At 37.5% G+C, this 19865-nt stretch overlaps 1 protein-coding gene across 2 annotated transcripts in view; it reads right to left on the reverse strand.

Annotated features, from left to right (window-relative positions):
* ARHGAP24 (Rho GTPase activating protein 24) overlaps positions 1–19865 on the reverse strand; it is a 514100-nt gene that overhangs the window by 468797 nt on the left and 25438 nt on the right. The window contains exon 1 of one of the 2 annotated variants that reach the window (XM_068542700.1): positions 1806–1825. The exons of the other annotated variant lie outside the window; for it this stretch is intronic. The gene's annotated coding sequence lies outside the window, so the exon portion shown is untranslated. Of the gene's footprint in view, positions 1–1805; positions 1826–19865 lie in introns of those variants that run through there. 2 annotated transcript variants of the gene reach the window in all.

Below are 19865 nucleotides of genomic sequence, written 5' to 3' on the forward strand. Positions count from 1 at the left end.
GCCTGTAAAGTGATCATATTTGTTGTTAAAGCTGGAAGAAAAATCCTAGTTGTCCAAAAAGAAGGCATAGGTGAAGGAAATTTGTTTTATTAAGTCAAATAATGGTAGATGAGATAAACCTGCTAAATATGCAGGCTGAGATACACTATGAAGCTTCTAGGTTTCAAACAGTGAAGTACTGCCTCATGCATAGACACACAGATGAAGAGAGCAGAGGAGGAAATTCAGAAACTGACCCAAGTACCACAGAAACTTGTTACGTGATAAAAGTGTCATCTCAAATCACTGGAGAAAAGATGGACTTTTTCAAAACTGGGGTTTGGGAAACTGGATAACCATCTAGAAAAACATAAAAGTGGATTCTACCTCACACCATATACAAGAATAATCTCCAAGTGCCTTAGATAGCTAAATATCAAAACAAAACAAACAAAAAACAACAAAAAAATCGAAACCATACAAATACTAGAAGAAGACATAGGTACAGAGAATGTCTAATTGTTACTTAAAATCCAGATCCAATCAAAGTTTGACAAATTAAATAATATAAACTTAAGGGAAGAAACCTTCTGCCTGACTTAAAAAAAAAGCAAAATCAAAAGGCTAATGACAGAGAAAATATTTGCAATATGTATCACAGACAAAGACTAAATAAATCCTTAATTTATCACTTTAATGTATACAAATTCTTAAAAATTAAGGAATGAAAGAAACCAAAATTCCAGCAGAAAAATAATATACAAAAATATGAAGTTTATCCAAAAATGATATATAAATTTCCTGGCTCACAAAAATAAGGAAAGATGGAATTCTCAAAATAAGAGAAATTCAAATTATAATTATGCATATTAGATAGACAAAAATGTTAATATTTGACAGCACACTCCATTGGCAGTGCCAAGCAGAAACAGACATTGTTAGGTACTGAGGTAGGAGTACAACATTGTATAACCCTATGGATAAGAATATGGCAACATCTTTTAAAAGCTACACTGCATTTACCCTGTGACCAAGCAATATTACTTCTTGAATTTTACCTTAAAGATTCAGCTCTAAAATTATGAAACCACTTATGCTCATTGTTTACTGAGAAAGAGTAATAATCATGATAATTTTTTTTAAATGTTGTGGAATATCCAGAGGATTTTATTTATTTTTATTTTTATTTTTTTTTTATGGCTGTGTTGGGTCTTCGTTTCTGTGCGAGGGCTTTCTCTAGTTGTGGCAAGTGGGGGCCACTCTTCATCGCGGTGCGGTGCGCGGGCCTCTCACTATCGCGGCCTCTGTTGTTGTGGAGCACAGGCTTCAGACGCACAGGCTCAGTAGTTGTGGCTCACGGGCCTAGTCGCTCCGCGGCATGTGGGATCTTCCCAGACCAGGGCTCGAACCCGTGTCCCCTGCATTGGCAGGCAGATTCTCAACCACTGTGCCACCAGGGAAGCCCAACCATAATAATTTTGAATGACAATTTTGTAAGATAAAATATGGAAATAGCCTAAATGCTACTGAAAAAACTTTTGATACCACAACACAATGAAATCATATGAAGCTGTAAAAACAAACAAAAAAAAAAAGAAAAGAAAAATAACAACAGAAAAAAAAAACAAGGAAGAGTACTGGAAACCTCCAATGGAGTGTTTTACAGAACATATTGCCAAGTAAAAAAAAAAACAACAACAAGATATAAAAGGGAGTATATACCATACCTTTTGTGCAATGACAAAGTAAGAATAAGAATATGTATATCTTAGTTTATCTCTTTTTAAATAGTTTTTACTTTTAAACTATGTAAAAGATAGGCGTACCTCATGCATGCAGGCCAGGCTAAAAGTTCTGAAGTATAAAGCCCCAGCCTTCGTCTTCCTAGATGAGTTAATTCTGAAAATATTCTACATGATCTCTGGATGCTCAGCAGTATTGGGCCCTAGCTGCCCAGAGCTGTCCCCTACTCCATGAGTGCCCTTCACTGACTTTTTTTTCTTCCTTGTCTGGTCTCTACTTCCTCAACATGCTTCCTTAGATCATCTTTCACTCAAATCCTTGTTTCAGGGTCTGCTCTTGGGAGCACCCAAACCAAGACAGATTGCATCACTTTTACATACACATTTACAATAATTTCCACATATTTTGTTAATGCAAAGACAACACATGTTCCAGTTGGTTGAGCCAATGTAAGTTTGTGGTCAATACAGTCACTGGACAAGAACCTTAGACAAGTTTAATCAAGGGTTTTCTGGGAAGTTGGGAATAAATGTGGCTTCTTTCCCCTCCACTGCTAACTCTTTTCTTTCTGCTGCTCCTGACTCAAATAGTTACTGGGTCTACAAGTGGCTGATCTGAGAAGTAATCCCTATGTGGCCTCTTCCCCTGTGAGCTAAGTGAGCTCCGTGTGTAAACCTGGCCTCTCAGAGCCCCAAGAGACCGAGGAGGGAAATGACTAGAAAGTCTGAGACCTCCAGGCCCTTGTATGTGGGAGACAAAAAGGGAAAGAGAGCAGGGAAGCTTCTTCCAGGCACTGTAGCAGGAGAATGAAAGCCAATTATCTTCCTCCACATGAGAGGCTCTAGGGAAGAATCCACTTTCTTGCTTTTTCTAGCTTCTAGAGGTTGCCTGCATTTCTTGGCTCATGGCCCTCTTCCATCTTGAAAGATGGCAAAGGGCAGGTAGAGTCTTTCTCATGTCACATCACTCTGACACTGACTTTTCTCCCTCTCTCTTCCATATTTGAAGGACACTTGTAATGGCATTGCAACCATCTTGATAATGCAGGATAATCCCTTTATCCTAAACCTAATTCCATCTTCAAATTTAACTCCCCTTTGCCAACTAACCTAACATATTCACAGGTTTCAGAGTGAACACTATTTGGGGGGTAGGGGTCACTATTCTGCCTACCATAAATGGTGTAAGTTTTTCATCTGGCATTTTCTAGTTGGTTAATTGCTAATTTCCAGGAATGCTACATTTTATGTATATTAATCTTGAATCTAGTGAACATGCCAAACTCATTTCTAAATTGCTCTAATGATATGTTTGCTGCCTATCTTGGATTTTCTATTTAGTCAGTTTCATTATTCATAAAATTTTCTTTTTCTTTTCCTTTTAAGTTCTTGCACAACTTATTTTTCTTGACTTTTAAAGTTGCCTATGACATCAAGTACAATCCTGAATAATGGGGATAATCACAAGAATTCTTATCCTGTTGCTGACACGAATAGGAAAGTTTATAAAGTTTTCCAAATAACTATAAAATTTGAAGGAAGTTTTTGATGTCTCATTCAAAATAATGGAAAATTTTCTATATCCTCCATAACTCTATATATACAGAGTTTATGTCACAATTGAGTGTTGAATTTTATTTAAGCTTTTTTCTCCATATATTGAGAAAATCATATGAGGTTTTTCTCCTAATTTTATACATGTCTGATTATTGAACCATCCTTGCATTTTTGAATAATCATCTCTTGGCTAACATGTAGTTATTTATACATGCTGAAAATGTTTTGTTAGCATTATATTGTTTTTGTTTTTATCTTCATAAGGGAGAATACATTATAATTTTTCTTATTCTATCCTTGTGTTCACTTTTAACATCAAAGTTACACTAGCTGCATAAAATTGTTTAGTTAGATATCCTGTTCTGAGTCTCTGCCTAGTTTGCCTAAGATAGGGATTTTCTGCTTTTACAGTGTTTTTTCTTTTAAACTGTGTCTGGGCTTGATGTCATTTGAAGATGGGGGAGGCAAGACATTTACCATTAATTTGATTTCCTTCATGGTTACTGATTATTCATAATTTTTATTTTTCCTCGGCTAGGTTAATAATATATATTTTGCTAGAAAATTATCCATATCATCTAAAATGCTAAGCTTATTGCAACAATACGGTCATACTACTCATCTGTGAACTTTAAAATCTCTTTTGTATCTGTAGTTTTGATGCATTTTCATTCCCAGTGTTGTCACAGATTTGTGCTGTCTCCTTTTTTTTCTTGTTCCCATCTCTAGATGGAAATTTCTCCTGCAGCTGCCTGCAAATGGCTTTGTGCCATGGGTAAATCCTCCTGTGGAAAAGGAGATGAGAAGGTATTTGAAAGAGGAGGAAGAGGTCAAAGTATCTGAATGAGGCTACTCCTCCCAGTAGAGACAAAAGATATGAAATAACTTAGAAAAAAATGAGAGTATAGTGATTTGAATAAATACCTGTAGAACAGTCTATTAGAGTAACCCTCTATAAATTAGCCTCTATGAATAGGAAAAGAATACTATAGTACCTTTGCTACCCCTCTAACTCCATAATTTATCTTGCATTTTCATACTCATAAAGTGTTACTGACATGAGAATTTTAGATAATATAAATCTATGTATGTAATAACTCAGTCATTTGTGACTGACACTTTGCATAAGCAAAGCAATAAATAAAATTATAGATGATATTTAGTGTGATGCTACAGAAGGCAATACAAATATACATCTCATTCTTAAACTCATCAAGAAATAAATGGATTACCTACTGCAGCACTGTTGGGGATATGGTTAGTTACTGAATGTGGAAAATGTGAGCAATGTGTCAAGGAACTAACACAAGAAAAAGAAAAGGTACACATTATGTGTACAGAATTATGCCGACAGAGAAGAATGTGAGCCATTATAGAATAAAATCTGCAGGGATTATATTAAAATAAACCATTTCACAAAGACTTTCAATAAGACTGATGAGAAGCTAATTTCCAGAGACAGAAAAAAGGAATGCAGATCTTTTATAGGAGAAAAAATTGAGGTAAAGGCAACGTACACACATTAGGAGCCTGTCATGACAGTTCTCCAGGTAGAGCAAGTAAAGACATTGCAGCTGCGGCTTAGATCAAACCTCTTAGATCAAACTCCAAAATTACAGACTAACCAGAATCAGGCAATCTGAAGAGTGGAGGAAAAAAATCCATCACAAGGGGGAAAAAATCATGGAAAAAATCAAAACAGTAGACAAGAAAACATTTCATAGTATCAGATACATTGGACATTTATTATTTTAGGACCCAAATATCACCTATTCCTTTGAGAAATTCCCCCTTAGACATATGGCTCTCATGTTGGCTGACTATGACTGAGTCCCACCCCAGTGGGTAAAATGTACATACAGATTCTATACTGAGCTGAGCTAATCAGCTCAACTATTGAGGAGGCTGATCAAACTTGTGCTAGGAGAAGAGAACTCATTTCTTTTCTTGTTATCAAGCTGTAGGAATTTGAACGAGGTCTTCCCACAGAAGGTTCCCTCACTAGTGGAGAATATAACCTCAGAGAAAAAAAGCCATCACACACAGAGAAACAAGATGAATGGAGAGAATCCTGACAGTGGTCAACCCCCAGCTCTAGTCAGCCCTAAAGTGAACTACGTACTAACCCTCCCTAGAGTTGCTTATATGAGCCAATAAATTCCTCTTCGTGTTAAAACTATTTCACATTGGTTTTCTGTCTTTAGTGGACAAAGACTCACGGCTGAGAGATCAAATACACAGGTACAATCAAGTTATTTTTAAAAATAGAAAGAAAAAAAGTAATTCCAAACAGGGAGTGTTTAGGCAGCTGGACAGGAGAATTGAAAATTGAACAAAAGCAAATGTTTATGCTTAAATGTGGTGTGCTATGATTTCCCACTGTTTTTTTTTAAGTGGGATAAAAATTATGGTTAGCAAACAGGTAAGGGTATATTAGTAGTCCTGAGGGCCAAAAATGAACACTAAAGTAGGAATCCCCATGTGGTCAAACATGGTGGCAAGAGGAAAAATATTCACACTTCCTCCAGTGGCTGATTATGCTCAAGAATTCCTGTTTCCTCTTCACTCAAGGTGTCCACTGGAGGTTTGGAGGTCTCTTCTAACTGACAGTACTAAATAAACTTCTTTCCCAACCCTCATTTGGAGTTAGACGGCAAATTCCCTATGGAATCACCTCTTGATTGAGATGTTCTGGTAAATAAGTGAAGGTCCAGTAGCTATTACCCTTCTGTGTGTACAGCAGGAGTGACACACAAGAAGTGCCCAAGAAGTGACACAAAGCAGAGACAAATTCAAAGTAATCTAAGAGGCAGGAAACATACCCCAGGGTCAAGCATTTGTCAAGATGGTCCACGCACTTAACCTGGAGAACACACTCAAATTCTTTCTGGGGACTTTGTCCTCTGGAGTGTGGACAAATTGATGGAGTACTTATTTTAATTAGCATCTAATTCACTTGAACCTCTTTGGGCAAAGAACTGTTCCAGGAGTAATTTAATCTCTTTCAGCCTCTGTTTATTCTGTATCAAAGAGTGGCTCATCATTATCATACAATATCCATCATTCTTAGTTTTATATTTGTTACATGTAAATCAAATAAGCTTTTTCTTAAAAATGAATATGAAATCTTTTTGTGACAAGTTATAGAGAAATCTAACCAGGACTCAGGCTCTTAAAATTCAATTCAATTCACCAGTCATGACCCACAGTACTAAGTTATCCTGGAGAACCCCTAAATTTCAATACCAAAAAACATGGTAAATTAACCCCTTAGCAACCAGTTGGCAAACCTTTGGTAAAATATAGTAACCTCAACTACTCCATAGGTGAGTATTCTCTAACAGCATTTTCATCATCCACAGTACATTAATTATAATGGCCCTGAGTGACTGGAATTTAATTATAATGGCCCTGAGTGACAAATTTAACATTCAATGAGCAAATACCATACTTCAGGTACTAAACTAGGATGTCTCCAACAACAATAGCAATAAAAATAACAAGCTAAATAATAACTGCAAGAATAGCTAACATTTACTTATATTGGGTTGGCCAAAAAGTGCCTTCAGTATTAAGTAAAAATAAAAGACACACTTTTCATTTTCACCAATAACTTTATTGAACAACATATTCACCCTTTTATTCCACTACCTTCTGCCATTTTTCAGGCAACTTCATAATTCCGTCTTCCCAAAACTTTTTATTTTTTTTGAGCAAAGAACTGTTCCAGGTGCCTTTACAGTCTTCCAGGGAACTGAAATTTTTTTCCATTAAGAGAATTCTGTAGACCTAAGTAAAGGGAAATCCGAAGGTGCAATGTCTGGTGAATACAGAGGATGAATCAGAAGTTCCCAGCCAAGCTGTAACAGTTTTTGCCTGGTCATCAAAGAAACACGTGGTCTTGGGTTATTCTGATGGAAGATTATGCGTTTTCTGTTGACTAATTCTGAACGCTTTTCATTGAATGCTGCTTTCAGTTGGTCTAATTGGGAGCAGTACTTGTTGGAATTAATCGTTTGGTTTTCTGGAAGGAGCACATAATACAGGACTCCCTTCCAATCCCACCATATACACAACATCACCTTCTTTGGATGAAGACCTGCGTTTGATGTGGTTGGTGGTGGTTCATTTTGCTTGTCCCACGATCACATCCAGCCCACATTATTGTACAGTATCCACTTTTCATCGCCCGTCACAATTTGTTTTAAAAACGGAACATTTTCATTACGTTTAGGCAGAGAATCTCATGCGGAAATACGGTCAGGAAGGTTTTTTTCACTTAAATTATGTGGAACCCAAACATCAAAGCGATTAACATAACCAAGCTGGTGCAAATATTTTTCAGTGCTTGATTTGGATATTTTGAGTATGTTGGCTATCTCCCATGTGGTATAACGTTGATTGTTCTCAATTAATGTCTCGATTTGATTGCTATCAACTTCAGCTGGTCTGTCCGACCACGGAGCATTGTCCAGCGAGAAATATCCAGCACGAAATTTCGCAAACCACTTTTGACACATTCGATCAGTCACAGCACCTTCTCCATACACTGCACAAATCATTTTTTGTGTTTCAGTTGTGTTTTTACCTTTCTTGAAATAATAAAGCATAATATGCCAAAAATGTTGCCTTTTTCTTCCATCTTCAATATTAAAATGGTTACACAAAAATTCACCAGTTGGGGCACCTTCAAGCTGGCAGAGGAGTAAGACGTGGAGATCACCTTCCCCCCGACAAATACATCAAAAATACATCTACATGTGGAATAACTCCTACAGAACACCTACTGAATCCTGGCAGAAGACCTCAGACTTCCCACAAGGCAAGAAAATCCCCACGTACCTGGGTAGGGCAAAAGTAAAAAGGAAAAACAGAGACAAAACAATAGGGATGGGACCTGCACCTCTGGGAGGGAGCTGTGAAGGGGGAAAAGTTTCCACACACTAAGAAGCCCCTTCACTGGTGGAGATGGGAGAGTGGGCAGGGGGGAAGCTTTGGAGCCACGGAGGAGAGCACAGCAACAGGGATGCAGAGGGCAAAGTGCAGAGATTCCCACACAGAGGATCACTGCTGACCAGCACTCACCAGCCTGAGAGGCTTGTCTGCTCACCCACCAGAGTGGTTGGGGGCTGGGAGCTGAGGCTCAGGCTTTGGAGGTCAGATCCCAGGGAGAGGACTGGGGTTGGCTGCGTGAACATAGCCTTAGGGGGCTAGTGCACCACAGCTAGCCAGGAGGGAGTCTGAGGAATAGTCTGGACATGCTGAAGAGGAAAGAGACCATTGCTTTGGGATGCACGAGGAGAGGGGATTCCTTCCCCGTGTGCCCACAGAAAGCAGAGCACCACCTAAGCAAGCTCCACAGACGGGCACAAGCTGCAGCTATCAGCTCGGATCCCAGACACGGGCATGAAATGCTAGTGCTACTGCTGCAGCCACCAGGAATCCTGTGTGCAAGCACAGGTCACTATCCACGCCTCCCCCCACTGGGAGCTTGCGCAGTGCACCACTGCCAGGGTCCCGTGATCCAGGGACAACTTCCCCAGGAGAACACACAACACGCCTCAGGTTGTTGCAAAATCATGTCATCCTCTGCCACTGCAGGCTCACCCCGCATTCCAATTGTGACTACCATACCCTTCCCTCTCCCCGGCCTGAGTGAGCAAGAGGGCCCTAATGAGCTGCTGCTTTAACTCCCTCCTGTGTGGGAGGGGAACAGATGCCTGAGGAAGACCTACACGTAGAGGTGGGGCCAAAACCAAAGCTGAACCCCAGGAGCTGTGCAAACGAAGAAGAGAAAGGGAAATATCTCCATGCAGACTCAGGAGCAACATGTTAAATCCCCACAATCAACTTGATGTACCCTGCATCTGTGGAATACCTGAATAGACAATGAATCATCCCAGAATTGCGGTGGTAGACTTTGGGAGCAACTATAGACTTGGGGTTTGCTGTCTGTAACTGATTTGTTTCCGATTTTTATGCTTATCTTAGTTTAGTTTTTAGCGCTTGTTAACACTGGTGGATTTGTTTATTGGTATGGTTGCTCTCTTCTTTTTTTTTTATTATTATTATCAAATTTTAATACCTTTAAAAAAATTTTTTATTATTATTATTTTTTTCTTTCTTTTTTTTCTCCCTTTTCTTCTGAGCTGTGTGGCTGACAGGTCTTAGTGCTCCAGTGTGGTGTCAGGGCTGAGCCTCTGAGGTGGGAGAGCTGAGTTCAGGACATTGGACCACCAGAGACATCCCAGCCCCACATAATATCAATCGGCGAGAGCTCTCCCTGAGATTTCCGTCTCAATGCTAAGACCCAGGTCCACGCAATGGCCAGCAAGCTACGGTGCCGAACACCCCATGCCAAAAAACTAGCAAGACAGGAGCACAACCTCACCCATTACCAGAGAGGCTGCCTAAAATCATACTAAGTTCACAGACACCCCAAAACACACCACGGGATGTGGCCCTGCCCACCAGAAAGTCAAGATCCAGCCCTGCCCACCAGAACACATGCACCAGTCCCCTCCACCAGGAAGTCTACACAACCCACTGAGCCAACCTCACCCACTGGGGGCAAACACCAAAACCAACGGGAACTACGAACCTGCATCCTGCAAAAAGGAGACCCCAAACACAGTAAGTTAAGCAAAATGAGAAGGCAGAGAAAAACACAGCAGATGAAGGAGCAGGTAAAAACCCACCAGATTAACCAAATGAAGAGGAAATAGGCAGTCTACCTGAAAAAGAATTCAGAGAAATGATAGTAAAGATGATCCAAAATCTTGAAAGTAGAATGAAGAAAATACAAGAAACGTTTAACAAGGACTTAGAAGAACTAAAGAGCAAACAAACAATGATGAACAACACAATAAATGAAATTAAAAATTCTCTAGAAGGGATCAATAGCAGAATAACTGAGGCAGAAGAATGGATAAGTGACCTGGAAGATAAAATAGTGGAAATAACTACCACAGAGCAGAATAAAGAAAGAAGAATGAAAAGAATTGAAGACAGTCTCAGAGACCTCTGGGACAACATTAAACACAACAACATTCGAATTTTAGGGGCCCCACAAGAAGAAGAGAAAAAGAAAGGGTCTGAGAAAATATTTGAAGAGATTATAGTTGAAAACTTCCCTAATATGGGAAAGAAAATAGTCAATCACGTCCAGGACGTGCAGAGAGTCCCATACAGGATAAATCCAAGGAGAAACACACCAAGACACATATTAATCAAACTATCAAAAATTAAATACAAAGAAAAAATATTAAAAGCAGCAAGGGAAAAGCAACAAATAACATACAAGGGAATCCCCATAAGGTTAACAGCTGATCTTTCAGCAGAAACTCTGCAAGCCAGAAACGAGTGGCAGGACATATTTAAAGTGATGAAAGGGAAAAACCTACAATCAAGATTACTCTACCCAGCAAGGATCTCATGCAGATAAAACGAGAAATCAAAAGCTTTACAGACAAGCAAAAGCTAAGAGAATTCAGCACCACCAAACCAGCTCTACAACAAATGCTAAAGGACCTTCTCTAAGTGGGAAACACAAGAGAAGAAAAGGACCTACAAAAGCAAGCCCAAAACAGTTAAGAAAAACGGTAATAGGAACATACATATCAATAATTACCTTAAATGTGAATGGATTAAATGCTCCAAACAAAAGACACAGGCTCGCTGAATGGATACAAAAAAAGCAAAACCCGTATATATGCTGTCTACAAGAGACCCACTTTAGACCTACAGACTGAAAGTGAGGGGATGGAAAAAGATATTCCATGCAAATGGAAATCAAAAGAAGGTTGGAGTACCCATTCTCATATCAGACAAAATAGACTTTAAAATAAAGACTATTACAAGAGACAAAGAAGGACACTACATAATGATCAAGGGATCAATCCAAGAAGAAGATATAACAATTGTAAATATTTATGCACCCAACATAGGAGCACCTCAATACATAAGGCAAACATTAACATCCATAAAAGGGGAAATCGACAGTAACACATCATAGTAGGGGACTTTAACACCCCACTTTCACCAATGGACAGATCATCCAAAATGAAAATAAATAAGGAAACACAAGCTTTAAATGATACATTAAACAAGATGGACTTAATTGATATTTATAGGACATTCCATTCAAAACAACAGAATACACTTTCTTCTCAAGTGTCCATGGAACATTCTCTAGGATAGATCATATCTTGGGTCACAAATCAAGCCTTGGTAAATTTAAGAAAATTGAAATTGTATCAAATATCTTTTCCAACCACAACACTATGAGAGTAGATATCAATTACAGGAAAAAAACTAAAAAATAAAAAACACATGGAGGCTAAACAATACACTACTAGATAACCAAGAGATCACTGAAGAAATCAAAGAGGAAATCAAAAATGCCTAGAAACAAATGAGAAAGAAAACTCAATGACCGAAAACCTATGGGATGCAGCAAAAGCAGTCCTAAGAGGGAAGTTTATAGCAATACAATCTTACCTCAAGAAACAAGAAACATCTCAAATAAACAACCTAACCATACACCTAAAGCAATTAGAGAATGAAGAACAAAAAAAAAAAAAAAAACCCAGAGTTAGCAGAAGGAAAGGAATCATAAAGATCAGATCGGAAATAAATGAGAGAGAATGAAGGAAACAACAGCAAAGATCAATAAAACTGAAAGCTGGGTCTTCGAGAAGATAAACAAAATCGATAAACCATTAGCCAGACTCATTAAGAAAAAAAGGGAGATGATTCAAATCAAAAGAATTAGAAATGAGAAAGGAGAAGTAACAACTGACACTGAAGAAATACAAAGGATCATGAGATCCCATGTCAATAAAATGGACAACCTGGAAGAAATGGACAAACTCTTAGAAAAGCACAACCTTCCGAGACTGAACCAGGAAGAAACAGAAAATATAAACAGACCAGTCACAAGCACTGAAATTGAAACTGTGATTAAAAATCTTCCAACAAACAAAAGCCCAGGAACAGGTGGTTTCACAGGCGAATTCGATCAAACATTTAGAGAAGAGCTAACACCTATCCTTCTCAAACTCTTCCAAAATATAGCAGAGGGAAGAACACTCCCAGACTCATTCTACAAGGTCACCTTCACCCTGATACCAAAATCAGACAAAGATGTCACAAAAAAACTACAGGACAATATCACTGATGAACATACATGCAAAAATCCTTAACAAAATACTAGCAAACAGAATCCAATAGCACATTAAAAGGATCATAAACCATGATCAAGTGGGGTTTATCCCTGGAATGCAAGGATTCTTCAACATATGCAAATCAATAAATTTGATACACCACATTAACAAACTGAAGGATAAAAATCATATTATAATCTCAACAGATGCAGAACAAGCTTTCAACAAAATTCAACACCCATTTATGATAAAAACTCTCCAGAAAGCAGGCATAGAGGGAACTTACCTCAACATAATAAAGGCCATATATGACGAACCCACAGCCAACATTATTCTCAATGGTGAAAAACTGAACTCATTTCCTCTAAGATCAGGAACAAGACAAGGTTGTCCACTCCCACCACTGTTATTCAACATAGTTTTGGAAATTTTAGCCACAGAAATCAGAGAAGAAAAAGAAATAAAAGAAATCCATATCAGAAAAGAAGAAGTAAAGCTGTCACTGTTTGCAGATGACATGATACTATACATACAGAATCATAAAGATGCTGCCAGAAAACTACTAGAGCTAGTCAATGAATTTGGTAAAGTAGCAGGATACAAAATTAATGCACAGAAATCTCTTGCATTCCTATACACTAACAATGGAAAATCAGAAAGACAAATTAAGGAAACACTCCCATTTACCCATTTAGAATAAATACCTAGGAATAAACCTACCTAAGGAGGCAAAAACCTATATGCAGAAAACTAGAAGATACTGATGAAAGAAATGAAAGATGACACAAACAGATGGAGAGATATACCATGTTCTTGGATTGGAAGAATCAACATTGTGAAAATAACTATACTACCCAAAGCAATCTACAGATTCAATGCAACCCCTATCAAACTATCAATGGCATTTTTCACAGAACCAGAACAAAAAAATTCACAATTTGTATGGAAAAACAAAAGACCCCATATAGCCAAAGCAATCTTGAGAAAGCAAAACGGAGCTGGAGGAATCAGGCTCCCTGACTTCAGACTATACTACAAAGCCACAGTAATCAAGACAGTATGGTACTGGCACAAAAACAGAAATATAGATCAATGGAACAGGATAGAAAGCCCAGAGATAAACCCATGCACATATCGTCATCTTATCTTTGATAGAGGAGGCCAGAATATATAATGGAGAAAAGACAGCCTCTTCAATAAGTGGTGCCAGGAAAATTGGACAGCTACATGTAAAAGAATGAAATTAGAACTCTTCCTAACACCATAGACAAAAATAAACTCAAAATGGATTAAAGACCTAAATGTAAGGCCAGACACTATAAAACTCTTAGAGGAAAACATAGGCAGAACATCTATGACATAAATCACTGCAAGATCCTTTCTGACCCACCTCCTAGAGAAATGGAAATAAAAACAAAAATAAACAAATGGGACCTAATGAAACTTAAAATCTTTTGCATAGCAAAGGAAACCATAAACAAGACGAAAAGAGAACCCTCAGAATAGGAGAATATATTTGCAAATGAAGCAACTGACAAAGGATTAATCTCCAAAATATACAAGCTGCTTATGCAGCTCAATATCAAAAAACAAACAGCCCAATCCAAAAATGGGCAGAAGACCTAAATAGACATCTCTCCAAAGAAGATACACAGACTGCCAACAAACACATGAAAGGTTGCTCAACATCACTAATCATTAGAGAAATGCAAATCAAAACTACAGTGAGGTATCACCTCACACCGGTCAGAATGGCCATCATCAAAAAATCTACAAACAATAAATGCTGGAGAGGGTGTGGAGAAAAGGGAACCCTCTTGCACTGCTGGTGGGAATGTAAATTGATACAGCCACTATAGAGAACAGTATGGAGGTTCCTTAAAAAACTAAAAATAGAACTACCATATGACCCAGCAATCCCACTACTGGGCACATACCCTGAGGAAACCATAATTCAAAAAGTGACATGTACCGCAATGTTCATTGCAGCTCTATTTACAATAGCCAGGACATGGAAGCAACCTAAGTGTCCATCAACAGATGAATGGATAAAGAAGATGTGGCACATATAGACAATGGAATATTACTCAGCCATAAAAAGAAATGAAATTGAGTTATTTGTAGTGAGGTGGATGGACCTGGAGACTGTCATACAGAGTGAAGTAAGTCAGAAAGAGAAAAACAAATACTGTATGCTAACACATATATATGGAATCTAAAAAAAAAGTGGTTCTGAAGAACCTAGAGGCAGGACAGGAATAAAGATACAGATGTAGAGAATGGACTTGAGGACACAGGGAGGGGGAAGGGTAAGCTGGGACGAAGTGAGAGAGTAGCACTGACATATATACACTACCAAATGTAAAATACATAGCTAGTGGGAAGCAGCCGCATAGCACAGGGAGATCAGCTCGGTGCTTTGTGACCACCTAGAGGGGTGGAATGGGGAGGGTGGGAGGGAGATGCCAGAGGGAGGCGATATGGGGATATATGTATATGTATAGCTGATTCACTTTGTTATAAAGTAGAAACTGACACACCATTGTAAAGCAATTATACTCCAATAAAGATGTTTAAAAAAATAAAAATAAAAATAAATAATAATAAAAAAAAAAGACATCTAAGTGCTACTAGAGTCATCTTACGGAAAAATCCGAACGAACATTTTGGCCAGCCCGATACCTAGTATGTGCCAGATATTTTGCTTAGCATTATCTCATTTAATTAGTACAGCACTATGTGGTAGGTACAATAATTATAGACATGTTAGAGTTGAGGCTCAGTGAAGCTGTTATTTGCCAAAGGTCACATGGTTAATTGGTGGAAGAATGAGACCGGAACCCAGACTTCTTGATATGGATTAAATTGTGTTCCCCCAAAAAAGACATATTGATGTCCTAACCCCCACTACCTCAGAATATGACTTCATTTGGAAATACGGTTGTTATGCTAATAATCAGTTACGATGAAGTCATACTGCGGTAGTGTGACTCCTGACCCAATATGACTTTATAAGAAGTCATATGACTTTATGACTTCTTATAAAGTCATAGATGTATATGTATAGCTGATTCACTTTATTATACAGCAGAAACTAACACATCACTGTAAAGCAATTATACTCCAATAAAGATGTTAAAAAATAATAATAAACTACCTAGTTTAAAACAGTACTTTGTACTGTTGTAACATTGCTTTGTTTCAGCAGGCCTAAAAACCTATGACCTGTGAGTCTGTTTCTGTTTTGTATAAGTTCATTTGTATCATTGTTTATTAGATTCCACACATAAGCGATATCATATGATATTTGTCTTTCTCTGTCTGACTTACTTCACTTAGTATGATAATCTCTAGGTCCCTCCATGTTGCTGTGAATGGCATTCTTTCGATCTTTTTTATGGCTGAGTAATATTCCATTGTATATATGTACCACATCCTCTTTATGGTATCAAATGTATGGTTCCCAAAGGGGAAACATGGGGGGAAGTGATAAATTAGGAGATTGGGATGAACATATACACACTACTATACTATATATGAAATAGATAACTAATAAGAACCTACTGTATAGCACAGGAACTCTACCTAATACTCTATAATAACCTATGTGGAAAAGAATCTGAAAAAGAATGGATATATGTATATGTAGAACGGATTCACTTTGCTGTATACCTGAAACTAACATAACATTGTATCTCAACTATACTCCAATAAATTTTTTTTAAAAAACCTAATATGATATCTATTATTATATTATATATAGTATATTTTGAGTTTGTAATTATAACTCTAAAGCCTTAAGAGTGCCATGTTTTATTACCACGTCAGCTTGAAGTCTTTCCAGGATGATAAAAGAAACATTGAATTACATGTAAAATAGATATAATTTTTTGGTTTTATTAAATTGTAATTACATGAAAATCCACACAGACAGATCTTTCTTTTAATCAGAATTCCTATTCTCTGCATCAGCTGTGGTAAAAATATTTTTTGTAGTTATTTTTAAATATTTTACAAAATAGCTTCACTCTACCCTTTTAAATTACTGGAATGGCCAACATCTAGCCTGAAGCAATTTTCATCCTCAAATAGGATTCTTTGTATTTTGTGGGTGGCTGTTAGACTTTTATTTGAAGTACCACACTCTAAGAACTCATCTAGGAGAAACAGACTTATACTAGGTCAAGACAAGTTTATACAATACACAGATTTTATGCAGCCAACACTTTTCTGGAGAAAAGACATGGATTTTCCTTGCGAAAGAAAGAAATGATAGCGAGAATGGAGACTGAAAGGAGAGAGAGGAAGGATATAGTGAAGGTATACTGTCATGGGCATGATAGAGAAAGAAGTGGACATAAGAGAAAAGCAGGGTGAGCTGAGCAGAGGAAAAAAAATCAGCCTGAAGATAGTAGGGGAGGCATGATGTGGGAACCTAGGAACAGCCGGGGAGAAAGAGAGAGAGAAGAGGTGGGTGGGAAGGACAGTGGGGGAAGGAAAAAGAGCTGAATACTGTGAAGGTCTGAGCTCTCCTCTTTGCTCACTGATATGCATGGCAGACATTTTCTTCAGGGTCCTAGTGCTAGCTTAAACAGAAAGAAATAGACACATTCCATGGCACTTTCTCATGATGATAAGTATCCAGTCACAAACCCAAAGGAGGAAAATATTCTTATAAAGTGTCATTTTTTTTTTTAATATTTTGGCAAAGTCTTTTCTCTGAAACAAAAGAGCAGTGTACATTCCTATCACTTTACTTTGAAGAGGCCCTTTTAAGAGCCGCCACATCACATGTAATACTTGATCACCATCAAAGCCCAAGTTTTCTAGGGCCAAGAGCCAGTGTGCTGTGGTTTGATCTTTGAAAAATATTTCTGGATAGTCAAGATCAAGTACCATAAATATGGAGCCACAGCTTGTCACCATTCTACCTTTGTGCTGTTAGAATATATTTATTGGGGACGGGGCTTTATCAGTAAATTGTGCCAGTAAAAGGTACAATTATAGCAGCTCATAATACAAAAGTAGCATTTCTAATGTATTATATTTAATTTACAAAAATATATAATAATATATTTCTTATATATTATAAATATATAATTTAAAATCTTATGAAAATCCTCAGGGTTCAAAGTAAAAAATCATCTTTTAATATAATCAAACCTGAAAAAGTATCATGAAAAAGCAAAAAGCAAGTCAGTAGCATTACAGTTGCAGATTCCAAACCAGGTTTTTATTATGCTTTAAGAATAAACATGCTACCTGATTAGAGGAGATGAGCATTTCAAAATACATGGATAAAGAAAGAGTTCCTCAAAGAGAAAGTATTCTGCAGGTACTGCTTCACTTTTCTGTGCTAAAACATGTGTCTCTATTTAATATATTGATGATTTTGTCCTCTTTTTATAACGTACATTGTATATTTTTAAACGTGTGTGTTTGACTTTTTATAATCTAGACATTTTTCTTGCACCTTTTTTTAAATTCAATTAAGACTTCCAGTTAGGACCTATAGATGAAAGATAACACCAGAAAGTCGAATTTTATAAATGATAAAATCAATTGTATAGCTAGAGTTCCCTAAAATTTCAGACAATGGAGTGATCACTCAGTGCCGGGACAGACTGGAGGGAGGTTTCACAGGAGAAGACTGGAGTTGAAAAGACCAGCCTGTGGGGAAGAACAGACAGAGAAATAAGGTTGACTGGGTCAATGAGGACTGGAACACCCCAGCAAGAGGAGGGCCAGGGTAGATTCTTGGACAGAGGAGAGACATGAAGACTGAACTGGCACCAAAGATGGATTTAATTGTAGCAAAGGCCAAAGATAAATAGGCTAAACTGTTGCACAAAACAGCAGTAACCCAGGCATCAAAGGGAAGGGTGACAGCAGTGGAATGGAAGGAAAGAATATTACACAAGATGAATTGTGAGAGCTTGCAGACAGGGTGCTGGGGTTTTATCTTTACGATCTGCATTGTGTTTCTCTTTTGGCTGGTGGTGACAAAACTTTTCTGTCATTTAGCCTTAGGTCAGATACTTAGGATTCAGGCAGAGAAACACTCTTTTCTTCCCCCAGCTTTATTGAGGTGTAATTGACAAAATTGTAAGATATTGAAAGTGTACATCACAGAAAGACATTCCTTGAAAGCCATAATTTAAGAATGGAAGATCACTCCTGTAACCTTCAAAATAAACCACTCAATTCTGCACGTCTTTCTCTGAAGATGGTATTGCCCATTTTTTAAAGTTAGCATTTTTAATGCACCATTTTCCTTAATAATGATCTTACCCTTATCACCTCCAAATTATTATCTTTGGGTATATTTGATTCAGGATTCTGGAAAATATTTTTATGCCTTCCCCAACTGCTTTACATATGAGGACCCGCATGAGCAACGTGAAGGTATATTTTGAGATATGCTTTCTATACAATGGAAAAACTCAATCCTCAGGCCATATATCTAAAAACTTCAAAAATCTGAATCACTGCCCATTACCTAAGAATAGCAAAAAAACACAAATTAATAGTGCTGAAAAGGCAAAAGAGATGTGAAAATGTTAAAAGATTCATGGACTTACACACATCAATTGTCTTCATCAGCAAAGACTTCAAGCTTCTCCTCAAAGTTTAATCAGAATTTGGACACTGTTCTAATTAGAGTGGCTATCTGCATTTTCAGGTAGATGGAAAATAGAAATACAGAAGGTGGCAAGGGTAGGGACCTCCCATTCATTCTTTGATTCATTTATTAAACAATTGTTTATTGAATATTTATATGCAATGATATAACTTCAAAGATGAATAAGAACCTGCCCCAAGCTGAGTACTAGTGAAATCTTGGATTTGTATAGTACATTATGGTTTATCAAGTCCTTTCACTTACTATGTGAACATCTCTAACAACCCTGGGAATCAGGAGCTATTTTTACTTCTTTAGATCAGAAATGGAACCATAAAATGTCTGTTGCTACCAAAATCTCGTAATGCTCATTCCCCTTACTGTTTCTTTGGTTATTTTCTTTCTTCTGAGGAGAATGCTCTCATTTATTCATTTAGCTATTAATATCCTTCATAAATATAACTGAATACCCCCTATGTGCCAGGCATCAAAGGCTTTGGGATGGGGAAGGTGAAATAAATGGAATCGTTATCCTCAAGGAGATCACATCTTAGTGAGTAAAAAGGCAAATAAACAGTTTTAGAAAGGTGATCAATGACCCAAAAGAAAGCTCAATGTGTCAATGTACAGATCTTCGAGAGCTCCTTCCCCCAGACCATGCAAATCTGACCATCCAAGCTCAAGTCTCACCTTTACCGTAGAGCTTTTACACAACCTCAGTTCACATTTGTTTGGTTGTCCCCTAAATTCCCAAACAATTAGAATCTACCAAATTTAGTCCTTTATTATATATGTCATTTT

The sequence above is a fragment of the Eschrichtius robustus genome, chromosome 4, assembly GCF_028021215.1.
Source record: "Eschrichtius robustus isolate mEscRob2 chromosome 4, mEscRob2.pri, whole genome shotgun sequence".
Lineage (NCBI taxonomy): Eukaryota > Metazoa > Chordata > Mammalia > Artiodactyla > Eschrichtiidae > Eschrichtius > Eschrichtius robustus.